The sequence below is a fragment of the Notamacropus eugenii genome, chromosome 4 (genome assembly GCF_028372415.1).
Source record: "Notamacropus eugenii isolate mMacEug1 chromosome 4, mMacEug1.pri_v2, whole genome shotgun sequence".
Taxonomy (NCBI): domain Eukaryota; kingdom Metazoa; phylum Chordata; class Mammalia; order Diprotodontia; family Macropodidae; genus Notamacropus; species Notamacropus eugenii.
This window is the reverse complement of record NC_092875.1, coordinates 119,723,999-119,733,400: the sequence shown is the minus strand read 5'-3', so window position 1 is coordinate 119,733,400 and position 9,402 is coordinate 119,723,999. Positions and strand designations below refer to the sequence as shown.

The following is a 9,402-nucleotide window of genomic DNA, read 5'->3' as shown; positions in this document are numbered from 1 at the left end:
TAGAGAGAGAGAGAGAGAGAGAGAGAGAGAGAGAGAGAGAGAGAGAGAGAGAGAGAGAGAGAGAGAGAGGTCTTGCACAGAATTGTAGCCAGGTATCTTCTAATTACCCTGGATGGATAGATGGATGGATGGATGGATGGATGGATGGATGGATGGATGGATGGATAAATCTATCTATCTATCTCTATATCTATATCTTGTATATACATATTTTTGCATATGTTCTCTATTAGAATGTGAGCTCTTGGAAGGTGGGGACTATATTTTTGCCTCTTTTTTTCTTTTTGTATCTTTAGTGCTTAGCACAGTGCCTATAATAAATGCTTAATAAATTCCTTGATTGACGTATTGGTCCTACCTAGCTCATACTTGCTTTAATAGGTGGCAAAGCTAGGGCATATAGTAAACTAGATATGACACAAGAAACCTGTGTCATGAGGTGAAGTATCCAGAACATTCAAACAAGGTCCTATGGTATTCTACTGCTCTTTTAAAATAGAGTAAATAAATTATTGACAAAAGCAGAAGGATTTCCTCTCTTACAATGACACAAAGAAACAAAACAGAACAAAACAATTTCCTTTAGTATCACATACAATGGAATTTTAAAAGAAGAAATACATAAATTTATAAATTGGACATGCCTGAAAGGGGAAGGACTTATTTTCTCATTTTTGATTGTGATTATTCCATGACTTTTGCCCATCCACAATTGACTAAGGAAAACAAATGAGATGTCTTTTGAGCAGTAACATCTGGCATCAGGAACAAAGAACTATTTCTATAATGATAATACATGATTATGATAAATGATAACTAAAATAGGTTGTATCTGCATATAAAATTATCATTTCAAAATCAAAATAACAAAGATGATTCTTTTAAAGTCACTATTTTTCTTAAGACTCATCAACATGAGGATTCTGGGAAGATGGCAGAAAAGGCAGGAAATTACCTGGCTCTCCCAAATTCCCCCACAAATAATTCAAAATAATGATGTTTAATAATAGTAACCTTTAGAGCTACAGAAATAATTAAAAGTCAGGATAAAGCAGTTGTCCTGCCTAAGACAAGTTGGTTAGGAAAGACTTGATCTCCTGGAGTGCTGATCTCTCCTAACTGAAGTGCAGATACCCTAGGGCAGATAGCAAACACCAAATCAACAAACAACTGGGGGCAGTTCTGTTGGTCAGCAGTCTCAGCTTCAGGAATTTTCATCTCCTGGACAGTGCGGTGGTGGGGTGACTGTGTGTGTTCGTCCTTCATTGCCAAAGAAGACCATGCCATCAGAGAAATAATGACATGACTTGCACTTGACTTTGTTTTGAGGGAGGGAGAGCTGTGCAGGTCACCAGCCTTACTTCTCTTCCAGAGCCATCTGAATCCAGTGACCAGATATTCATCAGGATGACTGGAGATAACCCAGAATGAGGCAATGGGGGTTAAGTGACTTGCCCAAGGTCACACAGCTAGTGAGTGTCAAGTGTCTGAGGTGAGATTTGAACTCAGGTCCTCCTGACTCCTGCACTGGTGCTCTATTCACTGCACCACCTAGCTGCCCCAAGGGTGACTGAATACATACTAGTGAGTGTGGTCACACAGAGGGGCAGGAGTTCCCAGGTCACAGAAGAGTGGAGTCTCTTGTTTTGGTTCCAAGACAGAGGAATACGCTAAAGCTTGTAGTCTCAAAAGGCACCAAAAGGAATTAGAGCTTTTTTGGTGCCAGCATTGCTGGATTCCCTGGTAATGGCTCAGAGATAAAGGTCAGACCTGAGATCAGACCTCCAGATAGAGCTCAGAAAACAACAGCACCAACTTCCTGAAGCTTGAAACATTATCCCCCATACCTTGAGACTAGGGCCCAACTCTAACAAAGTTAATAGCCAAAAAAAAAAAAAAAATAAGCCACTAAAAAAATGAATAAACAAAAGAGAAAAAACTCAACAATGGAGAGTTACTATGATGATAAAGATTTGGGTTAAAACTCATGATAAGACAGGGAAGTCAAAACATCTACTTCTACTTCAAAACAAAATGTAAAATAGTTACAAGCCCCAAAAGAGTTCTTGGAAGAGCTTTAAAAAGACCTTAAAAATCAAATAAAAGGGGTTGAGGAAAAAGTTATGGAAAAATAAGAGTAATGCAAGAAAATTATGAAAAGAAAGTCAACCAATTAGAAAAAGAGATCCAAAAACTTACCAATGAAACTAATTCCATAAAAATAGAATTGGGCTTGGGGAGACTGATGACTTCATAAGACATTAAGAAGTAACAAAACAAAATCAAAAAAATGAAAAAATAGGAGAGAATGTGAAACATCTCATTAGAAAAACAACTGACCTGGAAAACAGATTGAGTATAGACAATTTAAGAATTATTAGACTACCTGAAACTTGTGATAAAAAATAGATTCTAGACACGATACTTCAAGAAATTAATAGGGAAAATTGCCATGAAGTTTTAGAATTAGAGACTAAAATACAAATTGAAAAAATCCACAGATCACCACCTGAAAGAGATCCCAAGATAAAAACTCGACAGGAACATTATAGCTAAGTTTTGAAGCTCCCAGATTAAGGAGAAAATACTCCAAGCAACTAGAAAGAAACCATTTAAATACAGTAGAATCTTGGTTTACAAGTAACCTGATTTACTTATGCTTCACTGGAAGAAAAAAATTTTTCACAAAATTTGTCTTACAGGACAAACAAAAATTCACAACACAAACAAGTTTGGACTTGAATGGTTTGCAAAGCGAAGACACTCAACTAGGGCAATAGGTTTTGGGGGGTTTTTTGTTTTTGTTTTTCTTTCATATGTCAAATAAAGGAGCCTCAGGTCGGTATACGACCTAATCGACCTCATTCAGTGTTGATTCTTCATGAAGGCAGCATCCTTCGCTCTTAACAGTACCATTACAAGTATGTTCACATGTGTTTGCGTATGTGAGGTAGTACTTTGTGTAAAAGTGTATGGTAGTGACTGTGATCTACAACAATATTTGTAACAATGGCCCCAATGAAGAAGCTTGAAAAGGAAGGTGCAAAGAAATAGGAGACCATTACATTGGAAATGAAAAAGGAAATCACTGAGAAGCATGAAGGTGGTGTGCGTGTGACTGATCTTTCAGTGAGTAAAAACATGAAAGTGATTCTAGAAATCGAAAAATAGCCCCTCCCTCTCTCTGTCTCCTTTGTTCTGCCCACAGTTCTTCAGCTTTGCCCCTCACCCCTTGAGAATGTATGCCTATGGCAAGTTCATCTCTACCCCTGTCTTTGTGAGGAGCAGCTCTCAGCTTCTGAGTAGAGTGTTATCTGCAGTGGTGCTAAAACGGCCAGAGGTTCGAACAGATGAGAACATCGGCATTTTGGCAGCATCAAGTCCTCACTTGCCCCAGATGTGGATTCCAATTAGCACTGTCTCAAGGGACATTGACACAATGACCAAGTTTACTGGGGTTGGGGCTGCCACTGTGGGGGTGGCTGGCTCTGGAGCTGGTATTAGGCATGGGTTTGGAAATTTCCTCATTGGTTATGCCAGGAACTCCTCCCTGAAGCAGCAACTCTTTTCCTACACCATGCAGGATTTTGCCCTATCTGAGGCAATGGAGCTCTGTTACCTGATGGTGGCCTTCCTCATCCTCTTTACCATGTGATGGAGCCATTTCTATCCCCCAGCATGTCTGAATGTTCCTCCTCATCCTCCTGGTCCTTCCATGTCTCTTGCAGCCTGTGTATACCTTCCCCTCCATCTTACCAGGTGGCCCTTAGGAAAGCCACAGGCTCAGGGTTTGACAGAAGGAAGACAAATAAATACTATATTAATAAGCTGTTTTTAAAAAAACGAAAAATAAGTGAAGATAGTAATGTTAATTTTACTGTTACTAAAAACAGCAAAAGAGATAACACTTCTGATATTGAAATCCCTAATGTTCTCATAGGAGATTCTCCTTCCAAGCAATAACCCATCCCCCTCCTCCTCCCTCTTGTCTCCCTCATGCCAGCCACAACTCTTCTCAAAGGTAAAGCACAGGTTAATTTATTTTATTTTCAGTTTATATTGTATACTCTTCATTGCTATTGTGTTTCAGCGCATTATGGTAAAAAAAAAAACTTACTTAAATTATAAATAATTATCATCTGACTTTACATTATTTCCTACGGGAAAATTTGCTTTGCAATATGAACAAATCTCATGACAAACAGATTCTCGGAAAGCATTAAATTCATAAACCGAGGTTCTACTGTACTGTGGAGCTACAGTCAGGATAACAAGATGTAGCAGCTTCTACATTAAAAGACCAAAAGGACATAGAACATGATATTCCAAAAAGCAAAGGAGCTAGGTTCACAACCAAGAATAACTTACTCAGAAAAAAATGGATACCTAATCAATTAAAGGACTTTTAGGTATTTGTGTGGAAAAGACCAGGACTGAATGAAATATTTGATCTACAAGAATCAGGAGAAACATAAGAAGGTAAACATGAAAGACCAATTATAAAGGATTTAATAAGGCCAAACTGTTGACTTCTTATATGGGAAAATATTGTCTGTATCTCTGAAGAATGTTATTATTAGGGTAGTTTGAAAGAGCTTACATAGATAGAAGGCTTGGGGTTGAGTCGAGCATGATGGGATGTTGCTAAAAAAGATAACATTGTGTAGGGTGTGGTAAAATGGAGTAATTTCATACAAATGAGGTATGAATGGAAGAACTGCTACTGTGGAGGACAGGAGGGGATTTGAGGGCGAGTCGCACTAGAACCTTATCCTCATCAGAGCTGGGTTAAAGAGGGAATGATACATACATCTAGAGGGGTTGGAAAATCTTCTTAACTTACAGAGAAACAGGAGGGCAAAGGATAAAGGAGGAATTTGTAGAAGGGTATACAGATCAAGAAATAGGAGGGTAAAGAAGGAACTCTTACAAGGGTGGACAGATTAAAGAAGGGGAAAGCAAGGGGAGAAGATAAGGGAGAGATTCTTTGAAGGGTTTCAGATTAGGGAGGCAGTGGTCAGAAGTAAATTAGACTCCCTCTTCCAAATCTACATTTCTACTCTAGCTTTACATTATTCCCCCTCCTACATTCTGACATTACATCCAAACCGAATGCTGATCTGTGTCCCATACATAGCACTCCATTGCCCATTTCCCATTTTCCCACAGGTTGCACCCTTCACCTAGAATAGACTTCTTCATCTCTACCTCTCAGAATCCTCATGTTAAAGAATTAGCTCAAATACTCTTCCTTCCTTGAAACCTGCCCTGATTTCCTTTCCTCTTTTCCCAACCTCCTAACCCCACACAACCATTGTTATTGCTCCCTATTCAAGATGGGGCAATTATATTGTATAACATGTTAGAATAAAACTCTTTGAGGGGTAAGACTATACATATATATATATATATATATATATATATATATATATATATATATATATATATATATATATATATATATATATATATATATATATATATATATATATACACATATATATTTACCCCTATAGTCCTAATACAGCATGGTGCACAAAACAGGCACTTAATAGAATGACTGTGGAATTGAATAGAGCTGCTAGCTCATCTTTTACCACGGTTCTTCCTTTTCTATTGACCCAACTCTTATAACACAAACAGCAAAATAGATTATTCAAGGTAACCAATGCAAAAACAGTCATGGTCTAGATGCCATATTTTTATTCTTGGTCTAGAGAAAGAAGAACTACTCATTAAGGGTATCAGAGCTCCAGAACCCACATAAGTTCAAATCCAGCCTCAGACATTCACTGGCTATGTGACCCTGAGCAAGTCACTTAATCCTAAATGCCTAAAAAAAATTTTTTGAAAGGTTATCTAAAAATTTTAAATACTGAGATATATCTTACTAAAATTCAACATAACCACCATCTTGTGCTACATATCATAGTAGCCCATTTTCAGACTTCATAAAAACTTTTACTAGCTACTACTGAGTGACTAAAAAGATTGCAAAAATCTAGTGTGAAGATAATTTTAAAAACTAGACATTGATGCATACCTGACAGTTTTGATATGACTCAACAAGGAAAAGTCTAATGGAGACTGATAAGGAGGCCAAAGGTGGCCAGACAAGAAGGCCTTCTATATTAATCCTTCTATGTTGATCTAAATGACAGCCCAAAACTGTAGCACACCAACACAGGGTGCCCCATCTTGTTAAGATCAATGTTTTAAATTGTTAAAAATTCATAAAATAAATAGATGTAAACTAAATTTTTAAAATTGTGGTTTTTGTAGGTTGCTAGCACTTTTGCTTCTAAAATTATTAAAATTTAAAACTGCCCAAGAATTTTGGGACATGGTGTATGTTTTACCAAAATTGTGATTTTATCAGTGTAGGAAAGTCCCAGTAAAGAACTCCCCCAAACAGTGCAGTTTGGCACCTGATCTACAATGAAAAAAATCACTTATAAAGAGCTGCTTTGGACACCAAAAGGTTACATGATTCGTCTAGGGTCACACAGACAGTACATGCCAGAGGAAGACGAACCCAGTTAGGTCTTCTCCATTTCAAAGTCAATTCTCTTTCCATTCTGCCCTGCTGCTGCAACCAATATATTTAACTCAAGAAGACATTCTAAAACATCTATATGTATATTCTGTAATTCTCCTTTCTAATTTTCATGAAGGCAGTGACCTATTTCATCTCTCCCAGCACTCTATGGAGTTCTCTATGTGCAATAGTCACTTAATAAATGGGGAACAAATACATAAAAAGCCTCCACCCTTTACTTACGCGTGGATCTTCTTTCTCTTGTGCCTTATTGCACGGTCCCAACAGGTCCTGTTTAATAATTCTCTCAGCCATAAGAGCTTCTTCCAAGGCATGCAGGCCCTCCAACAAGTTTGCCACTTCTGGCTTCTATAAGAGTTCCCAATAATATACTTTAGATATTTGTTTAATAAACTATTCCCCACAGGCAGAGGAGCAATAGGTAGAATTGTTTTTCCAACATCCCTAATGAGTGGTCGTCCATCCTTTGCTAGCTGGGCCAGTAAGCCTAACTCTTATGAGTTGCACAACTATGCAATGTGTCCACATGGACATTCTGTAATTAGTTCTGTTTCACTAACCACAGCTAGCCGCATAGTTTGACATAAACTCTGGCTTCCAGACCTATGGAAACTCATATTGTTGTAGCCATATTAAGTACTCCTTCAGCAGGAAAAAAAAGACAAAAGGAATCAGAAGGTCATGTGTTCGTGGGTTGACATGGGTCTCTGATGTGACATCATTTCTGGTATGGAGATGGAAGCCTGAGGTCTTTCTTTCCACCAAAGACTTGCAATAGTCCTTACCTCCTCACTTGAGCACTACCAAGTAAGGAAGCAGAAAACACTTGCTTTGGCCAGCTGGTAGTGCCTTTTGAATATATCTCAGTTCTGGCTTAGGAGCTACTCAGAAATGCATCTCTTAGCTATGTGGTTAGTGGAATAAGATCTAGTTATAGAATGTCTGCATGCTCCCAAGTTCACAGAGGATTATATCAGGCTCATACACTGCACATGTTCATAAAAGCTGGGCTTGTTGTGGCCAGTCCCCTCTAACACTAGTAAGGCCTGGATGAGCACATGTCAAGTATGTTATGAAAGCAATTATCTGAGGTTTGAGTAGGCTACTAAATGTCTGCTGAGGGCCCTTGCAACTCTTAGATTCTGTGATACAAAACCATTTGTTAGCAGTGCCCTCTGAATCTCTCTATGGTATATCTTTATTTCTGGCTTAATTACATCTGTTCCTTAAGGGTACAGGCTCATGGACTGTACTTAATAGGATATTTTCCATAATAGCACATCCTTCACTTTTGATTAGACACTGAAGAAATTTCTCTGTATGTTCCTTCTTCTTTTGGGACTGCTTTCAGAAGAACTTGGTGAAGTGTTTCAGGGCCATATTACGAAGGTTAAAGTAATAAGTCTTTGGCAGAAGAAAAGAGTTAGATCATGGGCTAGATGTTGATAACTGAAAACATCTTCCCATGGCATGCAAGTGATTTCACATTTAAGGAGAAGTCCCCTTTCAAAGATGAGTAATCACAAAAGTACTTCATGCATTATCTCAGGGCAGCTAGGTGACACAGGGAATAAAGAACCTGGACCTAGAGTCAGGAAGATTCATCTTCATGAGTTCCAATCTGGCCACACACTTAGCAGCTATGTGACCCTGGGCAAGTCTCTTAAACCTGTTTTCCTCAGTTTCTTCATCTGTCAAATGAGCTAGAGAAGGAAATGGGAAACCACTCTAGTATCTTTGCTAATAAAACTTCAAATGGGATCATGTAGAATTGGAAATGACTGAAATAACACCACCAACAGCTCCCTTTTACAAATGAGGAAACTGAGGCTAAAAGAGTCAATGTGACTTACTAAAAGTTAAATAAGCAGGAAGTAGCAGAGTTAGAATTTGAACTCAACTTAGTGAACATAAAACTAAGTGATCTTTCCATTCTATTTAGCTGCCTTTTTGTATTTGTTGATCCAATTATCTAATTGATAGGATTTGGAGTAGTTCAATAAGCCTGCCCTTCTCCCTCTCCCTTCCTCTACCTCTTTCTCCTTCCTTTCCTCCCTCCCTCTCCCTATTGTAATCTTGGAAAATCCTAAAGCTGAGAGGATAGGCAATATAATCTTGATCACACAGCTGATAAGGGTCAAAGGTAGGATTTAAACTTGGGTCTCCTGACTCCAAGTTTAGCCTTCCTCTTCTCCCAGTATTCCACACCACCTCTCAATTGAAACATTTGTAAAATGTCAGCTAATAATATAGGGGAATATGCTTCAGGGAAAAATTGTCATCAGACTAGCCTTGTCTGGGACTTGACCATTGGGAATCACATCTCCTGAATTGTACTTGCATCTCACAATTTTAGCAAAGAATCCTAGAATGTTAGTTAGGCAAGACCTTAGAAAACTCACTTTACATAGCACCTTGGTCCTGGATTAGGACTAACCTACATAAGTTTGGAGAGGCTCATCGCCAAACAGGCTACAGGGTAGTGAAGTTTTGGGGCCACAGTAACTCTTGAAGACTGCTCGGTTATAGGGGTCATGATTTGTGACTGTGAAAGGTATGTGGACTGCCTCAAAATTCTGTCACTTTGCATACTAGACCTCCTTGTCGTAATGAGTGGAGTGGGGGAAATGGGGAAGGTTTGTAAGCTTCAGACTATCTGTGTACCTTAGCTTCCTTTGTAGGAAGAGGGGAGATATGGGATAGCGGAGTACTGGATTTAGATTCAATTTCTGGCTTCCAATCATTACTTCTCTGTGTGACTGTGGAAAAATCCTTTAGCTTCCCTCAGCCTTGGTTTCCTCTTCTGTAAAATGGGTTTATTTCCTGTGGTAATTAAGCCATGG

At 38.5% G+C, this 9,402-nt stretch overlaps 1 pseudogene; it reads left to right on the top strand.

Moving 5' to 3' along the window:
* The first annotated feature begins 3,238 nt into the window (after positions 1-3,238).
* LOC140502318 (ATP synthase F(0) complex subunit C2, mitochondrial pseudogene) lies at positions 3,239-3,655 on the top strand (annotated as a pseudogene).
* Positions 3,656-9,402: the final 5,747 nt, after the last annotated feature.